At 45.0% G+C, this 27735-nt stretch overlaps 1 long non-coding RNA gene and 3 other non-coding genes across 4 annotated transcripts; 2 read left to right on the top strand and 2 right to left on the bottom strand.

The window, feature by feature from the left end:
- The first annotated feature begins 390 nt into the window (after window positions 1–390).
- LOC144486285 (uncharacterized) lies at window positions 391–7189 on the top strand. Its single transcript, XR_013496241.1, has 3 exons — window positions 391–442; window positions 1096–1257; window positions 5923–7189. It is a non-coding gene; the product is annotated as an uncharacterized LOC144486285 (long non-coding RNA).
- Window positions 7190–10997: 3808 nt separating this feature from the next.
- Window positions 10998–11079, bottom strand: trnas-uga (transfer RNA serine (anticodon UGA)). The gene has a single exon. It is a non-coding gene; the product is annotated as a tRNA-Ser (tRNA).
- Window positions 11080–20441: 9362 nt separating this feature from the next.
- Window positions 20442–20523, bottom strand: trnas-gcu (transfer RNA serine (anticodon GCU)). Its single transcript has one exon. It is a non-coding gene; the product is annotated as a tRNA-Ser (tRNA).
- Window positions 20524–20860: 337 nt separating this feature from the next.
- Window positions 20861–20932, top strand: trnaw-cca (transfer RNA tryptophan (anticodon CCA)). Its single transcript has one exon. It is a non-coding gene; the product is annotated as a tRNA-Trp (tRNA).
- Window positions 20933–27735: the final 6803 nt, after the last annotated feature.

Genomic DNA, 27735 nt, shown 5'->3' with positions numbered 1-27735 from the left:
GACGCTGGGCTGGGAGTGACGCTCACGAGTTTGTTTGTTTGGTTTGACCTAAAAATAGGGCAAATATCAACGATAACCCACTACCATCGGACCGGCAGTCGCGCACGAGCGGCACAGTCCGATTGGACACTGCGTTACGATTGGCTAGAGAAGATGTCAATCACATTGTGGGGCTGTTGTTGTTAGCAACGCGGTCTGCGATTGGTTACAATTGGGAGCATCATTTTTAATGGTCTCGAACTTCTGACTATGGAACCCATTGATTGGATAACGCAGCTGTCACTCAGTGGGCGCAGAGCGGCCATTGGATAATCGCGATGCGTCAATTTCCGATTGGTTTTCCCAGCTGTCGGTCGCAGGCCGTTGGTGGGGATTTACCCTGGACCCATCAGACACCGCGCGGAGCGGCAGCAATTGTCCCGGCACTGGCTTCAGTCCCCGGGTCCGGATCCATCCACAGCGGGGCACCGGATGGGTGAAGGGTTTTGGTAGCGGGAATCTCATCCTGCCCGGCTGTAAATGGGGTGGCACAGTGGTTAGCACTGCTGCCTCACAGCGTGGGGAGCGTGGGTTTCCTCCGGGGGCTCCGGTTTCCTCCCACAGTCCAGAGATGTGCGGGTTAGGTGGATTGGCCATGCTAAACTGCTCCTTCGTTTCATGGGGACCAGCTCGGGTCAGTGCTGGGGGTAGAACCTGGGTGGGATTGTAGTTGGTGCAGACTCGATGGGCAGAATGGCCTCCTCCTGCACTGTCGGATTCTATAAATCCGCAGCTTAGTGTTTCCAATGGCAGCTTCCTGTGTAAACATGTCACGCTGCAGTTCCCCCGTCTCAGCAATAGCGGCACTGCCCTAAAAAGAGGGCAATAGCGGCACTGCAAACTCCCTGGAGTCAGACCAATCAGCACAGAAATTGGGATCTTCCCGTGCTTTGTGTGTTGGGCTCAGTGTTACAGCAGGTTAGAGCAGCTCACTTTGCAGAGGCCACGGTTAGATACTGGGATCTTCCTGTGCTCTGTTTTGGGATGGGGCTTGGTTACTTTGAGTGAATCTCCCTTATTGTTTGGTTCTAATTACAGCCTCTCTCTCTCTTACAGTCAGTCTGGGTGTTCCTGACTGAGCAGAATGGCCTGATCTCACCACACATATTGAGAGGGAGGAGCTGCCGCTCGAGATGAAGATGATTGAGAACTCCAGCTTTCTCTCCACTCGTTTACTGAGTGGGCCTTCATCCATCATTAGTTTTCCCAGGATGTCAGGTACATTAACATCTTCACCTGCTGTGCACACTGACCTGACAGTGGGAAGGTATTGGAGCATAATGGGGCAGTCAACCATGTCAAAGGTGTGGGTAGGTTGAGGGAGATGAGGAGGGATTGTTCAGCTGGGTAAGACTGCACTCGGCTGGTTCCATTCTTATCTTTCTGGTCATATGCAGAGTATCACCTGCAATGGTTTCTCTTCCCATCCTGTTCTGTTACCACCGAAATCACCTAAGGATATATCCTTGGCTCCTTCCTATTTTTCATCTACACCTTACCCCTCAGTGATATTATCTGAAAGCACAATGTTAGTTTTCACATGTCTGCTGATAACACCCAGCTGTACCTCACCATCACCTCTCGCAACCAATCCCCTGTTATTAAGTTATTACACTCCTTCTCCGACCTCGAGTACTGGCTAAGCAGAGAATTCCCCCAATTAAATATTTGGAAGACCAATGTTTCCACTACAAATTCTGTTCTCAGTCACTGAGTCCATCTCCCACTGTCAATGTCCGAGTTTGAAACAAACCCTCATAATCTTGGCACCTCATCAGACTCGGAAATAAGATTCCAACCACATATCTGTTCCTTCACCAAGATCACCTATTTCCAGCTGTGTAACATCACACAGTGTTTGTAATACCTCAACTCACCCATCCCTGAAACCCTCATCCATGCTTTTGTTACCTTTAGACGTGACAATTCAAACACACTCTGGCCCAGCAGAATTCCTTGCTTAGAGGACATTAGTAAACCAGATAGGGTTCAATGACAAGCGACAATTAGATTTTTGATTGCAGATTCATAGTGAATTCAAATTTCATCATCTGCCATAATATCCACATAATACTACATCTGCCATGTAGATGCCCACACACTCAGCCTGTCCAAATCACGCTGGAGGATCTCTGCATGCCCCTCAAAGCTCACCCTCCCACACAATTGCATCATCTACATATTTGGAGATAATACATTTATCCCGTGTCCAAATCATTCAGATATAATATGAACAGTTGGGGTCCTCGCGCAGATCCCTGCGGTACCCCACTAATCACTGCCTTCCACTTGGAAAAATACCCATTTATGCCATCTCTTTGCATCCTGTCTGTTCATCAGCTTTCTATACATTACAAGGCACTACCTGCAATCCCATGTACTTTAATTTGATATAGTAGAGAGGTGGCACAGGGGTGAGCACTGCTGTCTCACAGCGCCAGGGACGCGGCTTCGACTCCTGGCTTGGGTCACTGTCACTGTGAAGTCTGCACGTACATCTATGTACGTCTGCATCTATGTGGGTTTCCTCTGGGTGCTCCAGTTTCCTCCCACAATCTGAAAGATGTGCTAGTTAGGTATATTGGTCATGCTAAATTCTCCCTGAACAGGTAGCAGAGTCTGGCGAGTGGGGGATTTTCACAATAACTTCATTGCAGTGTTAATGTAAACCTGCTTCTGACACTAAAAAACAAATTAACCTTTAAAACTTAAGAACGTCATGTGAGACCTTGTCCAAAGCCTTCTGAAAGTCTAAATAAACCGCATCCACAGGTTCTTCCTGGTCAACTCTCCTAGTTACATCCTCAAAGAATTCCAGTCGTATTGTCAAGCGTGATTTCCCTCCCTTAAATCCATGCTGATTATAACCCTGCTTTCCAAATGCTTGATGATGGACTCCAGCAACTGCCCTCTGACCGGCGTTCAGCTCACTGTTCATTGGTTCCCTCTTTCTTTTCTGCCTCTGTTCTTGACGTCCAACAGGTTTATTTGGTAGCAAATACCATTTGCTTTCGGAGCGCTGCTCCTTCGTCAGATGGAGTGGAAATCTGCTCTCAAACAGGGCAAACTGTGGCCTGTTTGAGAGCAGATTTCCACTCCATCTGACGAAGGAGCAGCGCTCTGAAAGCTAATGGCATTTGCTACCAAATAAACCTGTTGGACTTTAACCTGGTGTTGTTAAAGCTGTTACTGTGTTTACCCCAGTCCAACACCGGCATCTCCACATCATCTGTTCTTGAATACAGGGTTTAGATTAGTTACCTCTCTATCCTCTGAAGGTGCTGACTCTGGCTGGGTTCAGTTCCACACTCACTGGTTCCTCCCTCTCTCCTGAAGATGCTGACTCTGGCTGCATTCAGTTCTGCACTCACTGGTTTCTCTCTCTCTCTCTCTCTCTTGAAGATGCTAACTTTGGCTGGGTTCAGTCCTACACTCACTGGTTCCTCTCTCTCTCTCTCTCTCTCTCTCTCTCCTGAAGGTGCTGACTCTGGCTGGCTTCAGTTCTACACTCACTGGTTTCTCTCTCTCCACTGAAGGTGCTAACTCTGTCTGGATTCAGTTCTAACTCACTGGTTTCTCTCTCTCCACTGAAGGTGCTGACTCTGGCTGGATTCAGTTCTACACTCACTGGTTTCTCTCTCTCCACTGAAGGTGCTAACTCTGGCTGGCTTCAGTTCTACACTCACTGGTTTCTCTCTCTCCAACGAAGGTGCTGACTCTGGCTGGATTCAGTTCGACACTCACTGGTTCCTCTCTCTATCTCTCTCTCTACTGAAGGTGCTGATTCTGGCAGGGTTCAGTTCTACACTCACTGGTTTCTCTCTCTCTATTGAAGGTGCTGACTCTGGCTGCGTTCAGTTCTAACTCACTGGTTTCTCTCTCCCTCTCTACTGAAGGTGCTGACTCTGGCTGGGTTCAGTTCTAACTCACTGGTTCCTCTCTCTCTCTCTCTCTGTTGAAGGTGCTGACTCTGGCTGGGTTCAGTTCTAACTCATTGGTTCCTCTCTCTCTCTCTCTCTACTGAAGGTGCTGACTCTGGCTGGATTCTGTTCGGAAGCTGGAAATCTGAAATGAAAGCAGAAAAGCAAGCTCAGCAAATTGTGCAGCATCTGTTTAGAGAGAGAAACAGAGTTAGTGTTTCAGGTCTGTGACCTTTCATCAGAACTTGAAAACATAGAAACTGGGAAGAGGAGTCGGCCATTCAGCCCTTCGAGTCTATTCCATCATTCAATGTGATCATGGCTGATCCTCTATCTCAATTCCATGTTCTCATTTTTCCCAATACCCCTTGATGCCAGTAAAATCTAAAAAAAACCTCTCTCTCCTTCTTGAATATATGCAGTGACTTGGTCTCCACAGCTTCTGAGGTAGAGAATTCCACAGATTCACCACCCTATGGGTGAAGAAATCTCTCCTCCTCTTCTTCCTAAATGGTGAACCCCGTATCCTAAGACTGTGTCCTCTTGTTCTACATTCCCCAACCAAGGAAAACATCCTTCCTGCAGCTAATCTGTCCAGCCCTGTTAGAATTTTATGTTTTAATCAGATCTCCTCTCACCCTGTCCTTTCTGTTTTTCACACCAAAATGTAGAACTTCACGTTTAGCCGCGTTGTACTGCATCTGCCATGTGTTTGGTCACTCACTCAAGTTGTCCAAATCACCTTGAAGCCTCCATGCATTCTCCTTCAACTCACAATTCCGCCAGTTTTGCGTTGTCAGCAAATGTGGAAATGTTACGTTTGGTTCCCTCATCAGGTCGTACATGTTTGAATACGCGCTGAAAAATGATAGATGCTGATGGCCAGTACATACACGAGGGGCTGAATGGCCTCTATCTGTGCTGTAAAATTCTATGACTATGACCTCTTAAAGAAGTCATTCATTGGCTGTCCTTTGGGAACTCCTGACATAATGATTTGTTTGATAGAAATGAAGATCTCTTGTCTTTTTTCTGGTGTCTTACACTTTGCTCCTTGCTTCCTGACTGGAATCTCCAAACTGGGGAAATTGTGGATGTGGTGACATCACCCTGTTGGGGATGAAGCTATTGTCACAGGGTCCTGTGTTGTCAATATACCAACCCGTTACCATAGTTACCCAGTTTCACTGGATGTTGACAGAATATTTACCATTGATTTGGTGTTCTACCTGCCAGCTGTTCATACGGAATACAGATGTTGTGAATGAGCATTGTCCACCTCCACTTACAGCAATGATAGTGACAACCTGCATCGTTTCCGGATAGGGCTGGAGTCATAGTCATACAGTCACAGAGATTTACAGCTGGAAACAGGCCGTTCAGCCCAACTCATCAATGCCGCCCAGGCAAAATTGTAACCACCTCTGCTGCTATCTCTGACAGCTCGTTCCAGACTCCACCCTCTGTGTTTCTCCCCTCTCACTTTAAACCTATGCTCTCCACTTTTAGACTCTCCTATCTTTGGGAAAAGATATTGACTATCTTGCTGATCTATGGCCCTCATTATTTTATAGACCTCTATAACATCACCCCACGCCTCCTACACTCCAGGGAAAAAGTCCCAGTCTATTCAGCCTCTCCTTATAACTCAAACAATCAAGTCCCGGTAGCATCCTAGTAAATCATTTCTGCACTCTTTCAAATTTAATAATGGTCTTTCTATAATAGGGTGACCAGAACTGCACACGGTATTCCTAGTGTGGCCTTCCCAATGTCTTGTGCAACTTCAACATGATGTGCAAAATCCTATGTGAGGATAAATGGGCCAAGACATTGCATTGCCATTCCTATAGTTGTTAATGAAGTGAAAAAGCCGGTGTTTAATGAAATGCCCCAGGTGGAAATCTGCTCGAATGTGGCAACACTGCAAAATCCTCAATTATTGTTGTTTCTGCTCAACCAGCCCCAGAAGCTTGGAAGATGGAAGTCCCCGATTGGTCTGAAGTTGGAGGTGAAGAGGAGCCAAGTTTCAACCACTTGCTGACAAACATCAAAAGGCAGCTGCTTTGGAGCAAGGCGATCCTCGAACAGGCCACTCAGAGTAGCCAAGACCCTGGAACATCATCGCTGCTGGAGAACAGAGAAGATGTGAGGCAAGGCAGGATGCTCGAGTGGTCAAAGATGGGACTGAATCATTGGTGGAGACTCCTACTCCAGTTCTGACTCCTTCTGGCATTGATGGACGGTTTGAAGTGGAGGAAATTAGTCAGGATGGAAGTGGTGATGAGATTCACAGTTATTCCCTCAGGCTGAGAGACCATTTTTAAGGCAATATGTGCAGCAACTCCACTCTGGGGTGGGTGTCAGATCAGCTCACCAGACGGAAGGAGGACTGGAGCACAGATGAGGCCATTCAGCCCCAATACTTTCTTAAACGCTCTGCTGTGTAGTTCAAAAACTGAAAGTCCAGGATTCAAGCCATGTTACGCAGGCGACTGGGAAAAGCATCATTGGATTAATCAGATCAGTGGCCCATACTGGAAAGACTCAAAGCCCAGCAGAGAGATGTCAACATGAATTTTCACTTTTAATGTCTCTTCTTTACTCTGAACAATTTGTTGTGTTTGTATAATTATCTTAAATATTACACATTAAAACAAATACTCGGAATATTTAGCATTGCCAGAGAAGTGTAACCAGGAACAGTGCCCTGTTCATTCAGTTTGGGGAACACTTCCTGAAAGAGGAAGATTGGGACATGACAGCTTCTCCCTGTCAGCTCCTTCCACTTCCCTCCACAATCCTGAACACCTCTATCAAATCTCCTCTCAACCTTCTCTTCAACAAAGACCCAAATTCTCCAATCTCCCGATGCAACTGAACTTCTTCATCCCTGGACCTCGCCCAGAGATTCATTGCAACCTTTTTTATGCCTTCCCCTCTTTTCTAAACAGTGCTGTCCTGCAGATAATGCAACACTCCAACTGAGGCCAAACCAGGGTTTTATACAGCTTTCCCATAACTTGCTTGGTCTTGTAAACTGTGCCCCTATGTATAAAGCTCACAATCCCAAATACTTTAAGAACCACACTCTCAACCTGTCACCGAAACAGCAAGTATTAGTGTCACAGGTCCCTTGTTCCTGCATGCCTTTACAATTGTATCATTTTTTTCATATTGTCTCTCCCTTTACTTCCCACTGAAATAAATCATTTCACACTTCTCTGCTTTAAATTGGTCTCGTCTCACTAATCCACAAGCTGTCGAAGTAACTTTGAGCTTCAACACTACCCCCTCACAGTTCACAATGCTGTCACGTATTGTGTAATTACCACAGTTTGAATATGTGCTCTGTGCAGCATTGCCGATGTCTCTAATATGTATCAGGAAGAGCAGGATTCCGAACACCAACCCGCCGGGAATCCCACTTTAACCGACCTCCATTCCAAATAAAAACATTTCCCACTGCTGTGTTTCCTGTCACTCTGTCAGATTCCTATCCATGTTGCTGCTGTGCCTTTTATTTTATCAGCTCCAAATGTTACCACAAGTTTGCTGTGTGCCCCTTTATTTATAAAATGCTTTTTGGCAGTCCATGTTCACATTTACCACATTCCCCTCATCAACCTTTTCTGTTACCCTCATTAAAATCTTAAGCAAGTAAAATATGATTCCCCTTTAATCATTATGTACGTGTTTTCCTTAATGTACATCAGCACAAGTGAGTGTTAATTTAATCTCCAGTGTTTGGAGAATATTTCACGTTGCTGAGGTTAAACTGATTGGACTTTAGTTGGCTTATCCTCACAGCCTTTTCTGAAGAAGTGTATTTACCATTTGCAATTCTCCAGTCCTCTGGCACCACTCATATAACTCACTCGGATAGAAAACTTTTAACCATTGCCTCTGCAATTTCCACCCTTTTTTTCCCCTCAGTATCCATGCTTGTGTCTTGTCCAGTCACAAGAACACAGGAAATAAGGGCAGACATTTACTATGTGGCTCATCAATAATGTTAAACCATTCAAAACAATTATGGTTTATATGTCTTTATTGCCATGCAGTGCAAAGCACATAGGCACAGTATTAAAACAAGAACAGCAACATCATCAGACAATACATAGATAGACATCACACTATATTTCTGACAAGTTTTCTAAAAAGTCACTACATTTTCAGCATTCCTAACAAATTCATTTAAAATATCAGCAGTTCTATTGGGGAGAAAACAAACTGACTATTATGATGTGAATCAAATTTCTGTAGTTGATACTGACGATCATCAAAAATATGGTAACTCCGAATAAAGAACTTTTCAAGCTTGGGTAATAAGGTCATGTATCAATTTATAAATTTGAACTAAAAGATAAATCAACCTCTTGAAAGGTTGCAATCCAATAATTCTTAATCCCTCACTAAGTATTCCCCTCATGCCTTCCATTTTCCTGGTGACACAGCTTTGCACTCTTTATATCAGCTGTATATCTTTTTGAAAGTGTGGGTTCCAAACTATGGATGCAGACTCCAGGTGTGGATATACCAGCTGCTTATGGAGTTTCAGATCTTGGGATTGAACTCCACTTTACTCCTCACTCCCTTGATTCCCTGAGAAACCAAAATTTGTCTATCTCAGCCTTAATTGTGTCATAGACTGTCATAACCTGCAGTGTAGATGGAGGCCATTTGGTCCATTGAATCTGCACTGACTCTCTGACAGAGCATCCCACCCAGAACCTATCCCGGTAACCCCACATATTCTGCTAATCCCCCTAACCAATATATTTGGGACACTAACAGGCAATTTAGCATGGTCAATCCATCTAAACTTTGGAGAATGGGATGAATTGCAAACATGGGGAGGATGTGCAAACATCATACAGGCAATCACCCAAGGTGGAATTGAACCCGGTTCCCTGGTGCTTTGAGGCAGCAATGCTCACCACTGTGCCACCACTAGTGTATTCAACAATGGAGCATGTCAAAGGATCACAACCCAATGAGTGCAGAAATGTATTCTCATGTCAGTCCGAAATGATCTGATCCTTACACTGAGCCAGCTTCCGCAATCTCCCAATGTCCACAAAATCAAACCCCTTCAGAATCTTGTATGTTTTAATGTTTTGCCTCTCATGCTTGTGAATCACAGAGAATACAGACCCAGTTTACGAAGGGTCACATCATATGAAACCCTTTCACCCTCGTGGACCAATTTACTGACCCTTCATTAGTGATTGAAGCATAATGAGAAAACCCTTTCCCACAGCGAGTAGTTCAGCTCTGGGATGCATTGTCTGACAATGTGGTGATGCAGCTTCAAGTGAGGCATTCAGAAAGGAATTGGATTGTTAAAGTTACACCAGCAGAGTGGCACTGGTTAGCGCTGCTGCTTCACAGCGCCAGAGACCCATGCTCAATTCCTCCATGGCTGACTGTCTGTGTGGAGTTTGCACATTCTCCCTGTATCTGCATGGGTTTCCCCAGGTGCTCCAGTTTCCTCCCATAGACTAAAGATGTGCAGAATAAATGGATTAGACATGATATATTGCCCCTTAGTGACCCAAGATGTGTAGAGTAAGAGGGTTAGCCATGGGCGAAAGATGTTCTGCCAGAGAGTCAGTGCAGATGCAATGGGCAAATGGCCTCCTTTTACACCGTGGATTATGCGGGATCCAATGGATACTCAGTGCTTCCATTTGTGAAGCCAAGGATCCCATCCACTTTGCAAGCGACTGTCCTAAACTATCTCACTTTCAAATATCTTCCTGAACCTACTCCCTCTGAGCCTGCACACAGTTTTGAACTGGACCATTCAGTTTATTTTGCCTCTCCCCATCTCTTCTGTCAAAAGGCAGCACTGTTCCTGAGTGTGGGATTAATAATGTGTCTCTTCCACAGTATCAGTGAGAACTGATACTGTAGCTTCTGTTTCTCCAAGAGAATCTTTCTGACTAAAGCTGGAATTTACAAGGATTTCTGTCACTGAGACATTGTCTGGCCGTCTGTTTCTCACCACCCTAACTCACTCTGTCTCTGTCTCTCCCTCCACCCACTCTCATCCACTCTATATGAAGGCGGGATATTGTTGTTTAGTGACTGAGTGCACACAATCTGTACCTTCATCTGATCAAATAGAATTCAGCTTGTGAACAATATCATCATTTCAACCAGTTCTGGGTTAAATCAGGCACAACTCTGATTGGCTGCAGCCCCCTGAATCTGGGGAGCAGACACTGTGAGCATTGCTGGCCTCAGAGGCTTTTACGGTTACTGAGCTGGGAAACTCCAACTAATCCCTGAGAATCCACAGCACAGAGCGAGAGGAGAGGAAAGCCTGTCCTGGGAGCTATCAATCTGAGACAGTTTGACCCTGTCAATGTGCAGATGTGATCCTGCTCCTTCCATTCCCAAACTGTTATAATGAGGAATACAGAACGCCCAGTAATGACCAGCTTGTTGCAATGTGTTTGAATGAACACGATGTGATAACATCGAAGCAGCATTTTGAAATATTCATTCAATGTATTCTGATGAAATGTATTTTTATGCTCTGTGTGCATTCTTATGCCATTGCATAAGAATCTTCCTCTGACATGAGACCGTATTTTGTCTTTGTGCCTTGATGCTGCTTTTAAAAGAAAATGTTCATGTTATGAATTTTCTCATCGAACCACAGGAAGAATTACAGAAAAATAACAGCACAGAAGGAAGCCATTGAACCTATCCTGCCATGCCAGTCCAAGGACACAGCAAGAAATCTCACAACACCAGATGAAAGTCCAACAGGTTTATTTGGTAACAAAGCTTGCTGCTCCTTCATCAGGTGAGTGGGAGTTCTATTCACAACAAAGACACAAATTCAATTTACAAAATAATAAGGACACCCAGGTGTCCTTTCCAAGCCCATCTTCCTGCACCCAGCCCGGAGCCATGCAGCTGAATGCACGATGGAGATCCAAATACTAAATGCCAAAACTTTGCGAACCTTCTTGGAGCCAGTGGCTGCCCTGAAGCAGTAGAATTAATATTGCAAATCACACCCGCTGCGAGCAGGGTTCGAACCTGCGCGGGGAAACCCCATTGGATTTCAAGTCCAACGCCTTAACCACTCGGCCACCGCAGCTGCTTATTTGCTGTTGTGATGTAATCGCCTTAGCAACATTCACAGACCTTTATCAGGCACCGGAATGATGCAGAGCACAGCGTGTGAGTTGAAATCTGTTCGTCTCCTTTTAATTTGTATCTTTGTCTCTGATCCAGAACTCATTCACTAGTTCAGACTTGTTATTCTTTTTCAATAACCTTTCATTAAAATCAAATTGAACCCGAATTCTGCATCCGAAAAATAAAGTCCACTTCATTTCAGTCAAATGGTGCGTGCAAACCGCAAGAGGGCGCCGATAATGTCCAACGTACATTACCAATGCGATGGCCGGGAATCGAACCCGGGTCAAGGCAGCTATGCTCACCACTCTCCCACCATCGCTCACTCTGCGTAAGCAGTTGTTATTTTCATTAGTTATAATTACAAAACTACCTTTGTTGCTGATTTCAGCAGACACCAGGTGTGTCCTTGGCCCATTTTTTAAACCTGAACTTCGCTTGTCTCGTTTCTCTGGACAGTTTGAGCCACCTTTTTGCTGTTGTTTCTGACTGATAAGTCTGATTCGATTTGCAGTTCATTTGAACAAAGTTTCCACTGAACGGAAATTGAAGCTGGATTTTATGTTAGAAACACATGGATGATGAGAATATTTGGTGATTTTTTTTAGGAGTGTCCCCCTTCTGTTCTGACCAGAGATAGCTAATTAAATAAGTCAAAACTCTGGGTCAGGAACTGACCCTTGGTCAAATGCTCGCACAGTCACCACAACACCACCTGGCTCTGTCACCCCCTCTGTATTTATAGAACGAATACACAAGCAATCAAGTGGCAGAGAAATCACAGCTTAGAGAATTATATAACCGACATTCCCGTTCTGGGAGTTTTACACTTTCCGATAGATCGGGGTGAGCAGGGTCGCCCAATCAGAAAGCAGGTCCTTGGGACATGGAATTTGATTAATATCATGTTTTGCAATCATGTTAATCGGTCAGAACCATGTTGATGTTATTTCACTCCAATCCATGAAGGTTTGATTGAATCGTGACCTTGTTGCACACCTTGCGGTCAGCCAGGAGATGGCAGCAGGGAACAATAATTTGGATTTGCTGTTTGTGTCACTAAATCGAGTCATGGAGGTTCACAGCATAGAAAAAGGCCCTTCGGCACAACATGTCCATGCCGCCCAATTTTTGCCATTAAGTTCGTCCCTATTGCCCGTGTTTGGTCCATATCCCTCGATATCCATCTTACCCATGTAATTGTCTAAATTCTTTTTAAAAGACAAAATTGTACCCGCCTCTACGACCTCTGGCAACTCGTTCCACACACCACTCTGTGTGTGAAATAAATTGCCCTTCTGGACCCTTTTGTATCCCTCCCCTCTCATCGTAAACCTATGTTCTCTAGTTTTAGACTCCCTTATTGTGGGGAAAAGCTGTTGGCTATCTACCTTATCTATTTCCTCATTATGATATAGGCCTCTTTATATCACCTCTAGGTCTCCTGTGCTCCAGGGGAAAAGAAAGTTCCAGTCTATCCAACCCCTCCTTATAACTCAAACCATCAAATCCTGGTAGCTTCCTAATAAATCTTTTCTGCACTCTTTCTAGTTTAATATCCTTCCTTCCCATAATAGGGTGACCAGAACTGTGCACAGTACTCCAAACGTGGCCTTACGAATGTCTTGTACAATTTCAACAAGATGTCCCAACTCCATGTTCAATGTTCTGACCACTGAAACCAATCATGTCGAATGCCTTCTTCACCACCCTGTCCACATGTGACTCCACTTTCAAGGAGCTATGAACCTGTACCCCGAGATCTCTTTGTTTTATAACTCACCCCAACGTCTTACCATGAACTGAATAGGTCCTGTCGTGGTTTAATCCACCAAAATACATCACCTTACATTTATCTAAATCAAATTCCATCTGCCATTCATTGGCCCATTGACTCAATTGATCAACATCCCACTGCAATCCGAGGTAACCTTCTTCATTGTCCACTCTGCCACCAATCTTGGTGTCATTTACAAACGTACTAACCATGCCTCCTAAATTCTCATCCAAATCATTAATATAAATGATGGGGTAGGATGAGTGACTTTGCGGATGGCATAAAGATTGGCTGGGTGGTGAAAGGGAGGCTGAGTTTCTTAGTCTGCAAGAAGATATAGACAGGATAGTCAAACGGGCGGATAAGTGGCAGATGGAATTTAACCCCGAAAGATGTGAGGTAACACACTTTGGAAGGAATAATTTGGCAAGGAAGTATTCAATGAAGGGCATGGCACTTGGAAGTTCTGTGGAATATAGGGACATTGGCGTGTTTGTCCATAATCTCTGAAGGTAGAAGGGTATGTTAGTAGGATGGTGAAAAAAAAATGGGGCACTTGTCTTGAACAATCGGGGCATCGATTGCAATAAAATGTCATGTTGAAGTTGCATAGAACTTTGGTGAGGCCACAGCTAGAGTACTGTGTGCAGTTTTGGTCGCCACAAGATAGGAAGGATGTGATTGCACTGGAGGGGATGCAGAGGAAATTCACCATGATGCTGTCTGGGATGGAACATGTAAGTTCTGAAGGGAGATTGGGTAGGCTTGGATTGTTTTTTTTAGAGCAGAGAATACTGAGGGGGGACCTGATCGAGGTGTACAAAATTATGAGGGCATCGACAGAGTGGATAGGAAGCAGCTGTTCCCCTTGGTTGAAGGGTCAGTAAAAAGAGGACATAGGTTCAATGTGAGGGGCAGGAAGTATAGGGTGGTTGTGCGGAAAAACATTTTTACCCAAGCGTAGTGATGGTCTGGAATGCGCTGCCTTGGAAGGTGATGGAGGCAAGTTGCCTCACATCCTTTAAAAGTATGTTGTCAGCAATTGGCATATCATAACATTCAGGCCTATGTGTCAAGTGGTGGTGGATGCGATTCGACTGGAGGTCAGATGCTTCTTCCGTGTCAGAGCAGACTCGATGGGCCGAAGAGCCTCTTCTGTACAGCATGATTCTATTATTCTATTAACAAATTCACTATGAACCGTATCAATGTCAGCCATATTCCTTGCCAGTTCTCAGACAGGCACTGATTGGTTCGAAGTTTGTTTCATTTTCCAGGATCCAGCTCAATTAAATAAATGTATTTCTTCTGCTCTGTGTGTCATTAATAAAAATCTTCCTCTGACGTGAGACCTTGTTTTGTCCTTGTGCCCCTGTTGATGCCTTTGTCATTCTACTCATGCTTTGATTTTCCTCATGTCACCTTAGAAAGAACCAGAGAAATGTAACAGCACCGAAGGAACCCATTCGGCCTATCTTGTCCTTGCCAAACTGAGGACACTCAGGTGTCCTTTCCAAGCTCACCTTCTTGTTATGCAGCTGAAAGCATGCTGGAGATCCAAATAATTCATTCCAAAAAAATAGGATTTGCAACTCTGTGGCTGTCTAAAGCATACATTTCCAATCACACTCGCTGGCAGCGGGGCTCGAATCTGCACGGAGAAACCCCATCGGGTTTCAAATCCAATGCCTTAACCACGTGGCCACAGCAGCTGCTTATTTAACAAATGAAAGCAAATCACTGCGGATGCTGGAATCTGAATCCAAAAGAGAAAATGCAGGAAAATCTCAGCAAGTTTGGCAGCATCTGTAATGAGAGAAAAGAGCTGACGTTTCGAGTCCAGACGACCCGTTGTCAAAGCTTTGACAAAGAGTCATCTGGACTCGAAACGTCAGCTCTTTTCATTCTTTACAGATGCTGTCAGACCTGCTGAGATTTTCCAGTATTTTATCTTTTGGCAGATCTTATTTGTCAGAATAATGTAACCACCTCAGTAACGTTCATATTAACTTCATCAGGCACCAGGATGGCGCAACGCACAGTGTGCGAGCTGAAATTTGTTCCTCTACTTTTACTTTGAGACTTTGTGTCTGGCTGAAAATTCATTTATTCGGTCAGAGACTTGTTTTTCTATTCCAATATTTTTCATCAAAAAATAATTATGTCCGAACAAAAAATGAAAAAGGTATCTGCATTTTATTTCATTCCTGTCAAATGTTTCGTTCGCCCTGTTTTTGTCCACTCAGTTTAAAACACAAGAGGCCGTGGATAAAGGTTCAAAATAAATGACCAATGCATTGGCCAGGAATCAAACCTGGGTCATCTGCTTGGAAGGCAGTTATGCTCACCCCTATACCACCATCGCTCACTCTGCTTAAACAACCGTTATTTTCATTAGTTATAATTACGGAACTTCCTGAGTTGCTGATTTCATCAGATACCAGATGTGTCCATAGCACAGTTTGTGAACTGAACTTGGCTTGTCTCGTAGTTCTGGACAGTTTAGGCCACCTTTCTTTTTACTATTGTTTCTGACTGAGAACTCATTGATTAGTTTTGAGGCCTTTTCTTTCATTTAAACAACATTTCAGCTGAAAGCAAATTGAATGTGGATTTTCCATTAGAAACACAGCGATGATGAGAATTTTTAGTCAATTTTATTTTAGGAGTGCCCACCTACTGTTCTGACCTGCGATAGATAATTAAATGAATTACCACTGTGATGGCCAGGAACTGACCCTTGGTCAAACGTTCGCACAGTCACCATCATCACTCACCTGGCTCTGCCACCCCCTCAGTCTGAAAGTCCAGCTCTGACAGTGAATCTGGTCACCTTCGGGCCCAATCGGAGGATGGTCAGAACATGTCTGCCACTGTCAGAAACTCCATTATCAGCGAGTGGGGGATGATTATTTAACTGGCTGTCACTGGTTGTTGAGGTTGTGATTTACTGTTACCTGTCAGTGCAGGAAAAACAAATAAAACAGGAAAATTGAGAGACTCCGAGAGCAGTTAATTTGTATCTTCACCCTAAAGAAACACAATGATGTCTGCAACCGCTATAATAACTGAAAAAACAGATATAACTGGCTGTTGCCGCGGAATCTGGTTTACAGATGTGGCCGTACACCCCATGGACTGCAGCGGTTCCAGGGGCTTCCAGCGGTTCCACCTTCCCAAGGGCAATTAGGGATGGGCAACTAATGCTGACCCAGACAGCGACACTCACATTCCATGAATGAATTCAAAGACAATCTGCGGGGAGCGGGACTCAGAGTGTTTAACAATTACTGAGGCGAAAAACTATAACGACGCCCCCGGGATACAGAGCAAAGGCGAAAAGGAGGATAAATTCCGTCCTGGGACCTTACAGTTGGTTAAAGTTTTGTCCTGTGAATGTGTAGGTGTGAATATTGTGTCAGAGAGAGTGTATGAAAGGGACGGGCGGGTCAGACTAATCCAACTGTGTTTGTGTGTCTGTTCTGATCATGAGATCTCCGAGTCTCTCTTGTGTAAAATAAAACAATTTTCCAATCAAAGATTCCCTTAATCCCCCTGCTGAGCCCCAAAGTTAGATTTCAAGGTAAATGGTTCGCTAAATTGAAGATTTCTGTGGAAAAGTAGAGAACATGTCAGCTATCGCGTGTGAGAGCGCGATCAGTGCAGCAGTAAAACGGGTTTCAGTGGAAAATGGAGTTCTCAGTTCGAGTTGAACCTATTCAACAGCAAACATTCGTGTGTCAGAGACATGAAGGATGTGAGCTGGATCTCTGGAGAGGCGGAATTTCATTGGAATGGGAGAGTTTGTGAGGAGAGAGAAACACAGAGAGGCTGGAGGAGCCAGGAGCTGACAGCAGCTTGTCTCTGCTCCGTCCGCTCTCTGCCTTTAAGTTGCTCTGTGCCGCCACCACTGGGTTCATTTCGGATCCAGTTCTGACTCTCACACAGATTTTCCACACACTCTCGGATATGACTGCAACTGCAGCCGCCGAAACGGCTCCTCCAGACGCTCCCGCTCAAGTGAAGTCTCCGAGGAAGAAGAAGGCGGCTCCCCGACCTGCGGCAGCCGGTCCCAAGTTAGGCGAGCAGATCCTCAATGTTGTGGCGGGTTGCAGCGATCGCAAGGGGATGTCCCTGGCCGCGATAAAGAAAGCTTTGGCTGGCAGCAGAGTGGATGTGGGGAAGCGCGTCTCCCAGATCAGGTTAACGATCAAGAGGAAGGTGGAGACAGGGTCTCTGGTACAGACAAAGGGACAGGGCGCCTCCGGCTCCTTCAAACTCGCTCAGAAGGAAAGCCCGGGGAAAATGGGAAAGAAGGTGAAGATACCAACAGCCAAGAAATCTTTAGTAAAGAAAACAGCGGCCAAGAAGGTGACAACAAAGAAAGCAGCAGCCAAGAAACCCGCAGCCAAGAAACCCGCAGCAAAGAAAATTCCAGTGAAGAAATCAACAGTGAAGAAAACAAGCAGCAAGAAGGCGGCAACTCCAAAAAAGGCGGTGAAGAAAGCAGTCCTGAAGAAAAAGTCTCCTGTGAAGAAGGTGACGGGCGGAAAGTCTATCAAAAATGTGACTAAATCGAAGGCCAAACCCAAAGTGAAAGCAGCAAAAGCGAAGAAAGTGTCAGGAAAGAAGTGAAGCAACCCGAGCAAATTGTAAACCTCTGAACCCAAAGGCTCTTCTCAGAGCCACCCACAACTCTCAGGAAAAAGCTGATCCCGCAAGAAAATGATTCCTGTCCCGCGGCCCGGCTCATTCTCAATAGAGATCATTTCAAATTCGGTCTAAAGCAAAACACAACAGATGCTGAATTTCATTTGTTCAATCGCCACTTTCTCTCTTAATAAAGATGTCTGGTAGATTCAGTGTGAGACAGTAACACTGGCGGCTAAACACCGCATTCGCGCCTCATTTTTAACCGAATCCCTGCAGTGCAGAAGGAGGCCAATCGTCCCATCGAGTCTGCACCGATCTCAATCCTTCACCCGCCCACCAGTGTATCAGTGGTATAATTATTTCGTAGGAATTCGCAAGGGCAAGGGGATCACAGTGTCCGTGTATGAGTATAAGGGGTTAATTCACACTCACTGAAAATGAGTGAATCTCTATCACTCTCTCTCTCTCTCTCTCTCACACACACACACCCACACAACCTCTCACAGACCAACACTCACACATCTCCCACCACGACAGATGGCGAAATTCAAAATCAATTAAAATATTTGGAATTAATGGCCTTGAATCAACTTTCGTAAAAAAAGACAACTGAAGCACTAATGCTCTTCAGGGAAGGAATTCTTACCTGGACTGGCTTACATACAACTCCCGACCCACAACAATGTTGTAGGCCCTCGGAGGTGGCCTACCAAGCCACTCAGTTCAAAGGAAATTTGGAGACCTTGGCCTTGTGGAATCATCGCTGAAATCTGAAACTTAGCTCGTATTCTGGGGACCCGGGTTCAAATCCTGACAAGGCAGTGGAATTTGAATTCAATAAAAAATATGTGGAATTAAGGATCTCCTGATGACGATGAAACCTTTGTCGATTGTTGTATTAATCTATCTGGTCCTCGAGGGACCAAAATCTGCCGTCTTTACACAGTCTGGCCGACATGTGATTCCAGAGCCACAGCAATGTGGTTGACTCTCAATTGCCCGCAGGCAACTAGAGTTGGGCAATAAATACTGGTCAGCCAGTGGCACCCATGTCCCATGAATTAATTTTCTTTAAAAATGCAAGCCCAGTCAGCGACGCTGAAAAAATGCATTGAAGATTCAGAATGAGGAGATCCATCAACTCGTTTACAATCCCAGAGTTTGCAAATACAGAATGGATTCCAAACTAATTTACAGTTCCGGGAGCTGACCGCCAGAACAAATTGCTTCCACACGCACAGTTCTACCAACAGAATCAGAAAGATCCCAATCCTCGAAAATCAGCGGATAATGCAAAACATATTCTGAATATGGCACAGATATAAAGGTAAAGTCACCATAATCCCAAATGACCATCCGCTGTTCCCCATCTCAACAGGGAGAGCTTAATGGTGTTGATTTAGCCTCAGGATTACTACACCTCAGGCGAGGGGCAAGGCTGAGAATATCTCACAGCACATCTGCATTTTCTTTGCCGTAAGTTTGTATAAACTTCTTGTTTTCAGTTATAAACTGGAGGATACTGTATGTTTTATTAACGGCTCTTAAAAACTGTCCTGCCACCTTCAATGACATATACACATGTCCAAATGTGTCCTGCTGTTCTTGCACCCCCTTTTGGAATTAAATCCTTTATTTTATATTGTCGCTTTGTGTCATTCCCACCAAAATGAATCACTTCATTCATCATCTGCCACATGTCCTCCCATTCCACCAACCTGTCTGTGTCGTTTCGGAGTTCGACTGGAATTTCTGTAGCTCTTTTCACAACCATAGGACGTCCCAAAATATTTTAATGATGATAAAGTATTTTTGAAATGTAATCGCTGCCCAATTGCTGAACTTTTCAACTGTCTGTTCGACGACATCAGAAATTGCCAGATGGGAACGGGGAATAGTTGCTGCAGCAATGTCTCTGTGGCGCAAAGAATGGCATTTTTGATTTGATTTCATTTGATTTATTATTGTCACATGTGTTAACATACAGTGCAAAAGTATTGTTAAAGTATTGTTTCTTGTGCAGTATATAGACAAGGCATACCATTCACAGAGAAGGAAACAAGAGAGTGCAGAATGTAGTGTTACAGTCATAGCTAGGGTGGAGAGAAAGATCAACTTCATGCAAAGTAAGTCCATTCGAGGTAAGTCTGTGAGTTCGGAAGTTCAGGATCCAGTCGCAGAGGGGGGTGCGGAGACCCAGGCCACAGAGTTTGGAGATGAGTTTCGTGGGAATAATGGTGTTGAAGGCTGAGCTGTAGTCAATAAATAGGAGTCTGACATAGGTATCCTTGTTATCTAGGTGTTCCAGGGTTGAGTGCAGGGCCAGGGAAATGGCGTCTGTTGTGGACCTGTTGCGGCAGTGGGTTGTGAAATGTTCAAAGGTTGTGGGTCCGAATCTCATCGGAGTCAGCTTTCTGGGTAAAATTTGAAGAAATTAGGAACTGGTGTGTCAATCTTCTCAGAGAAGCGAAACTGACCGCCTCGAACTTGGAGGACATTCGGCCCATCAAGCCTACACCGACAACAATCCCACCCAGAATGAATCCCCGTGACCCCATATGTTTACCATATGTCAGCCCCCTGACACTAAGGAGCTATTTCGCATAGCCAAACCAGCTAATGTAGCACTAATTTTCATGGCTGACCTGCCGATTCCGGAAAGACAAAATGTGCCACTGGCGTCTGCTTTGGAGCTTCCGAAACCACATGTTGACATGGTGGCAAACTCGTGTGCAAAGCTGGTGCCCTGGATTTGAATTGACTGTCAGATCGAGTTTCTCAGAGAATGAGAATTATGGGAATTTGGAATTGTTCTGGACGATTCTCTCAAGCCTGTGTGTTCAAGCTTCATCTTGGTTCCGTGAACCTCAAAACACTGAACGAACCATCACCAACGAGGATGGGATTCGAACCCACGCGTGCAGAGCACAATGGATTAGCAGTCCATCGCCTTAACCACTCGGCCACCTCGTCACGCAATGACTTCTTACCAAGCTTTGACAAAGGGCTCGAAATGTCTGGGCTTGAAATGTCAGCTCTTTTCTCTCCTTGCGGATGCTGCCAGACCTGCTGAGATTTTCTAGCGTTTTCTCTTTTGACTTCTCACCAAACCAGGGTGTTTTAACACCCGTAACAAAGAACATATTTCTCCCACAGGATAATGCTGTGTTGCTGCTTTCTTGTTAATCCGGTTCGCTGCTACTCTTCCATTCGATGTGCAACCACAGAAAGTAAAGAGACAGTTCCATTCCCTGGTCCCAGTTTTGAATTCACCGAACATAACCCGGATGTAAAATGCAGCAAGCAGTCTGAGCTTGTGGCGCAACGGTAGCGCGTCTGACTCCAGATCAGAAGGTTCCGTGTTCAAATCACGTCAGGCTCATGAAGCTTTTCTACGTCGGATTTTGTATCTGGGTAAAATTGACATCTTGGTAAAGTTGATTGTTTGCAATTGTTCCCGAAATGACAAATTTCAAAACGATGGTAGAAATGATATTTTAGGGATGCTTCCGGTTCGCATGCTCAGTTTTTGCACAGTTTTATATCTGAAACAATGTGTCAGAGTTGTGAGGTGTTCATTGCTTGCAAATATAAGCAAGGTCCACAGACTCAGAGGTTTCTATGGGTCATCAAAGGAGACAGCTGACGGGTGGTGATTTAATAGGATGATTCACACCTCAGGAGAGGAGCAAGGCTAAGAAGAATCTCAACCGACACAGGAATTGATCCCCTGTTTTTGGCTGAAAAAGCTATCCAACCAACTGACCTAAACAGTTATTTGATGAAAGGACAACTCTCCGAAAGCTCATGCTACCAAATAAACCTGTTGGACTTTCATCTGGTGTTGTGACACTACTTCCTGTGAACCTGGGACATATGCGCGGTGTTCCCCGTTAATGAAAATCAAGATGATGAAGCAAATTTACTGTCGAGAAAACCCAGATTTGCCTTTGGGCAGCAGCCGAATGTTACGATTTGATGTTGGTCAGAACATGATAGCAGATGATGGTTTCAATCCATCGACCTCTGGGTTATGGGTCCAGCCACTCTGACCCGAAACGTTGTCGCTCCTTGCCTATTCCTGTTCCTGAGAGGAAACTATTCATTGTATTTTTATTTCAAACAAGACCCACGTGTTGGGAAGCGCACCCTGGCTGGACAATAACACTTAACATCAGCCCGAATCAAACAGACAGAGAAAGACACACAGAGAAGCAGTAAGAGATGATCAGGACACACACAGAGCGATAGACAGAGAAGGTACCGAACAAACCAACAAGATACTGAGATGGAAAAATTGATTATGTTTGAAAAGGGATTTTCTGTTACACAAAGATAGACCTTGTTTTAAAATGTATTTCATGTAAGTGTAACTGCACTCTCTGCTGTGTAACTGTTGTCTCTGTTGTGAAACTGTGTCTCTGCCGTTGACAGATCTTTGCTGTGGTTGTGTCAAATTCATCCTTGTTGTGTAAATATATTCATAAGACATGGGAGCAGAATTATGCCACTTGGCCCTTTGAGTCTGCTCCACCATTCAATCATATATTTTTCTCATCCTCATTCTCCTGCCCTTTCCCCATAACCCATGATCCCCTTATTAATCAAGAACCTATCTACTTATGTCTTAAAGACACTCAATTACCTGACCTCCACAGCCTTCTGCAGCAAAGAGTTCCACAGATTCACCACGCTCTGGCTGAAGAAATTCCTCCTTACCTCTGTTTTAAAGAATCGTCCCTTTTGCCTGAGGTTGTGCCCTCTGTATCTAATTTTTCCTACGAGTGAAAACATCCTCTCCACGCCCACTCTATCAGGGCCTCGCAATATCCTGTAAGTTTCAATAAGATCCCCCCTCATTCTTCTAAACTCCAAGGAATACAGATCCAGAGTCCTCAACTGTTCCTCATACGCCAAGCTCTTCATTCCAGGGATCATTCTTGTGAACCTCCTCTGGACCCTTTCCAAGGCCAGCACATCCTTCCTTGGATATGGGGCCCAAAACTGCTCACAATATTCCAAATGGGGTCTGACCAGATTCCCGGTTGTGTAAATATGAGCCATCTTGAGCAGAATTTTTATTTTCTGTTCTGCAAAGGTGTTTCATGTTGTGTGAAATGTTCTCTGTTGTTCAGTGAAGATGTTTTCTGTGGGAAAACAATCAACAGGAATTTCAAAGCCGCCATTTCTGAGGCTTGGTTTCAAGTCCAGACTTATTTCGGCCGAATGGCCTACTCCTGTTTCTGTTTTTGATCAATGATTCTGTGTATCAAATCAGTGAATTTAAATTTCACCAGCTGCCATGGTGGGATTTACTCCATGCCTCCAAAGATCAGTGCGGGCCTCTGGATTACCAGCCCAGTGACATAACCTTTCATTCCTGTGAACAAAGACACTTCATTCAGCTCATTATTAAACCTCTTCCTGAGGAAATTAGAATTACCTCCACAGGATTTCAATCACCCAATCGATACAAAGCATTTTGCTCTACTTGGGAACATCAATAATTTATCCAGATCAAACAGATATTGTGGAATTGTTCAGAGCTAAGATTATTTTAGAATTGTATTAACAAAATAGCAAGGACGTACATTCTGAGAAAGCACCCTGCAATGTTTGGAAGAAAATGTGGATTTAATATGATGTGGGAGATCGGTTCCCAGGATGCTCCACCAGAAATGACCGTGACAGAACTCAAACCTGCAATTTTCTGATATCATTACTACAAACACCAAAGTCAGACACTTTACCCATAAGGCCATGCAGTCAGCTCATAACTACTGCAACCTGATGTTAGTACCATGTGAATAAATACTGCGAAAATATTCTTTTCGTTCTATCTCTTGATGATCCACTGATTCCTAGATCCCTGAAAATACAAGGGAAAGCTCCAGCTGCCATACATTGTATTTTTTGATGTCAAAAGAGCCTTTCACTCTGTGAGTTGCGAAGATTCATGAAGCATGAGGGATGGAGTATTAATGTATGATTATAAGAGCAGCAAAACAATGTTGGAGCTGTACAAAACTTTGGTGAGGTCATAGTTGGAGCACTGAGTGCAGTTCTGGTCAAATCACTGGAGAAAGGATATGATTGTACTGGAGAGGGTGCAGAGGCCATTCACCAGGATGTTGACTGGGATGGAGAATTTGAACGATGGAGAGAGACTATATAGGCTCGGGTCGTTTTCTTTACAGCAGAGAAGGCTGAGGGGAGACCTGATTGAGGTGTATAAGATTATGAGGGTTATGGAAAGGGTGGATAGGAAGCAGCTGTTCCTCTTAGTTGCAGGGGTGATTCCAAGGAAGCAGAATTTTAAGGTGAGGGGCAGAAATTTAGAGGGGATTTGAGAGAAACATTTTTTCATCCAAAGCATGGTCAGAGTCTGGATTGCAATGCCTGGAAAGGTAGTAGAGGTGGGAAAACTCACTAATTTTACAAAGTATGTGGATGAACACTTGAAATGTCATAACTTTCAATGCTACGAGCCAAGTGCTGGAAGGTAGGAATACTTGTAGATTTAATGTAGGTTTGTTGGTGCAGACTTGATTGGTCAAAGCGCCTCTTCTGTACTGTATGACTCTTGCTTTTATCCTCAGACTTGGCTTCTCACGGACATGTGTCACCACCTTCTCCCCATGGTGGTACAGTGGTTAGCACTGCTGCCTCACAGCGCCAGTGACCCGGGTTTGATTCTCGGCTTGGATCACTATCTGTGCAGTGTCTGCACGTTTCCCTGTGTCTGCGTGAGTGTTCTCCGGGTGCTCCATTTTCCTCCCACAGACCGAAAAATGCACTTGTTAGGTGCATTGACCATGTTAAATTCTCCCACAGTTTATCCGAACAGGCGCTGGAGTGTGGCGACTAGGGAATTTTCACAGTAACTTCATTGCAGTTTTAATGTAAGCCTCCTTGCGATGTGAATAAATGAACCTAAAACACTCCACAAATACATGCAGTCAGTGATCCTAACCCAGTGAACCAACACAACCCCCGTTCAGTAAAAACTGCAGCCAAACAAGGTTGTGTCATTGCACCAATTCTCTTTTCCATTTTCCTCACTGCAACACTGCACCTGTTCAACCTGCACCGTCCTGATGAGAGAGACAAAATCCCTCTTCAGTAATTGAGCTCCAGGCTGCAGGTAAAGCTTGTGCGTGTGCGAACTCAGAAACTTACCCCCAGCTCACTGAGCATTCCGTCTGAGAAGCAGATGAGACTTTAGTTTGCAACATGCAGAAAACTAAAGATCATTTCCACCATTCCCGACTCGGAAACACCCCCAGAAACAGCATCTCCACATCATCGATTCACTCCACCAGTGATGGCTACGCTTTCAATTCTCAGGGACTCAGCTCCAGAATTCCCTCTCTAAACCTCAGTGCCTCCATCTTCCTTCCCTCTCCTTTCATTTCTATCGCGTTACCTACATTTATTTCCTCCTTCCTTTCCCCCGAGTTCTACTTCTCTCTCGCTCTGTCTTTCACCAATCCTGTTGTTGCTTTAACTATCGTAAGTAAATTAGAGTTGTACAACGGTAATTCTAATAGCGGTTCCGCTTTAAGGATTCTTTACCCGCCTCCAGCTGACTGATTTCTCATTGGTTTTAGCCGCGGATCGAATTGTATGACGCAATGACGCTGGGCTGGGAGTGACGTTGCTGGAGCCGAACATCAGCGCCGCATTCCGATTGGGGTATGTGTTACAGCGGCGTTCTTCGATTGGTTCAGGCCGATGTCAATCGTGATGCGGGCGGGTGTTGTGTGAAGCATGTCGCTCTATTGGTCAAGATAAAAACGTCATTTCCATTGTTCGCGCACATTTCAGACAGACTGAGCTCACTGATTGGATGATGCAGCCATCACTCAATCAGCGCAGAGCGTCTATTGGATAACAGAAATGGCTCAATTTCTGATTGGTTTTCTCAGCTGTCGGTCACAGGTCGGTGACTGTGATTGGACAGAGGGCGGGGGTACACACTGGCCCCATCAGACACCGGGCGGCGGTAAATGTCCGGCCAGTGGCTTCAGTCCCCGGGCCCAGATCCTGAGCCGGCGTTGGGGCTTCGGATGGGGGAAGGGTTTTGGCAGCGCGAATCCCGCCCCGCCCGGCTGTCAATCCGCAGCTCAGGGTTTCGAATGGCGGCTTCCTGTGTAAACATGTCACGCTGCAGCTCCCCAGTCTCGGCGCTGCAAACCCCGTCACACCAATCAGCACAGAGACTGGGATCTTCCTGTGTTCTTGTGTGGGGCACAGTGCCACACCGGGTTAGAGAACCTCACTGCATAGGCCAGGGATAAATACTGGGATCTTCCAGTGCCCTGTGTCTGGGGCCAGGGCTTGGTTACTCTCAGTGGGTCTCCCTCATTGTTTGGTTCTAATTTCAGCCTCTCTCTCTCTTGCAGTCAGTCTGGGTGTTCCTGACTGAGCAGAATGGCCTGATCTCACCACACACATTGAGATGGAGGAGCTGCCGCCCGAGACGAAGATGATTGAGAACTCCAGCTTTCTCTACACTCGTTTCCTGAGGCCCAGCCCTTCATTCATCATTAGTTTCCTCAGGTTGTCAGGTCCATTAACATCTTCATCTGCTGTGAACACTGACCTGACAGTGGGAAGGTATTGGAGCAGGATGGTGCAGTCAACTATGTCAATTGTGGGGGACAGGTGGAGAGATTGTTCAGCTGGGTAAGATGGCATTCCCCAGCTCCATTCTTCTCTTTCTGGTCTTAAGCACAACATCACCCGCAATGGTTTCTCTTCCCACTCCTGTGCTGTTACCTCCCGAATCACCCAAGGATCTATCCTTGGCCCCCCACAAGGCGCAGTGACTCTTTTCCACCATTCAGTTCGACCATGACTCATTTATTTATCTTGATTGCCACACAGTCACAGTATTAAAAACAAGAACGGCAACAACATCAAACAATACATAAATAGAAATCACACTATGTTTCTGACAGGTTTTCCAAAAGTCACTGCATTTTCAGCATTCACCACAGAATCAGGCAACGCTTTTGAAATATCAACAATTCTCTGTGGGATAAACAAATTGACTATTGAGACATGAACCAAATTTCTGTAGTTTATTATGACACACAAAATACAGTAACTGTGAGTAAAGAACTTTTCAAGCTTGGGTAGTAAGGCCATGTATCACAGAATATTACAGTGCAGAAGAGGCCCTTCGGCTCATCAAGTCTGCACCGATGCATGAAATGCTCTGACCTGGGCACCTAATCCCACTTGCCAGCACTTGGCCCATAGCCTTGAATGTTATGGCATGCAAAGTACTCATCCAGGTACTTTTTAAAGGATGTGAGGCACCCCGCCTCCACCACTTTCCCAGGCAGTGCATTCCTGACTGTCATCACCCTCTGGGTAAAAACATTTTTCCTCAACTCCCCCCTAAACATCACACCCCTCAATTTTAACTTGTGTCCCCTCGTAACTGACCCTTCAACTAAGGGGAACAGCTGCTCCCTATCCACCTTGTCCATTCCCCTCAATCTTAAACACCTCAATCAGGTTGCCCCCTCAGTCTTCTCTGCTTCAACAAAAACAACCCAAGCGTATCCAACCTCTCTTCATAACTTAAATGTTCCATCCCAAGCAGCACCCAGGTAAATCTCCTCTGCATCCCCTCCAATGCAGTCACATCCTTTCTATAATGTGGCAACCAGAACTGCACACACAATTCCAGCTGTGGCCTCACCAAAGCTCTATACATCATTGATGCACTATCAATTACAACGCGGAGACTTCTGAGAGTGAGGGAAAACTAATAGGCTTTTATTCACTGAGAACAGGAGCACACCCTTTTAGCTGACCTTGTCTGAACTGAGGCAAGAAGGAGGGACCATCACCTTTATACCCCACTCTGGGTGGAAAGGGAGGGGTCCCAGGTGGAAAGGGAGGAGTCTCGGGCCAGGTGCAGCATGGGTGTGTCCAGGTACATACATGTAGTAACAGTGGTTCACCACAATCATGACCTCTCTGCTTTTGTAATCTATACCCCGATTGATAAAGGTGAATGTGCCATACGCCTTTTTCACCACACTATTAACCTGCCTTTCTGCCTTCAGAGATCTATGAACAAACACGCCAAGGTCCCTTTGTTGTTCGGAACTTCCCCGTACCAGACCTTTCATCGAGTACTTCCATGTCAAATTAAAATGTATCAAA

The sequence above is a fragment of the Mustelus asterias genome, unplaced genomic scaffold (genome assembly GCF_964213995.1).
Source record: "Mustelus asterias unplaced genomic scaffold, sMusAst1.hap1.1 HAP1_SCAFFOLD_311, whole genome shotgun sequence".
NCBI classification, from domain to species: Eukaryota; Metazoa; Chordata; class Chondrichthyes; order Carcharhiniformes; family Triakidae; genus Mustelus; species Mustelus asterias.
Note: the sequence above shows the minus strand (reverse complement) of the source record. Positions and strands in the feature narration are given on the sequence as shown.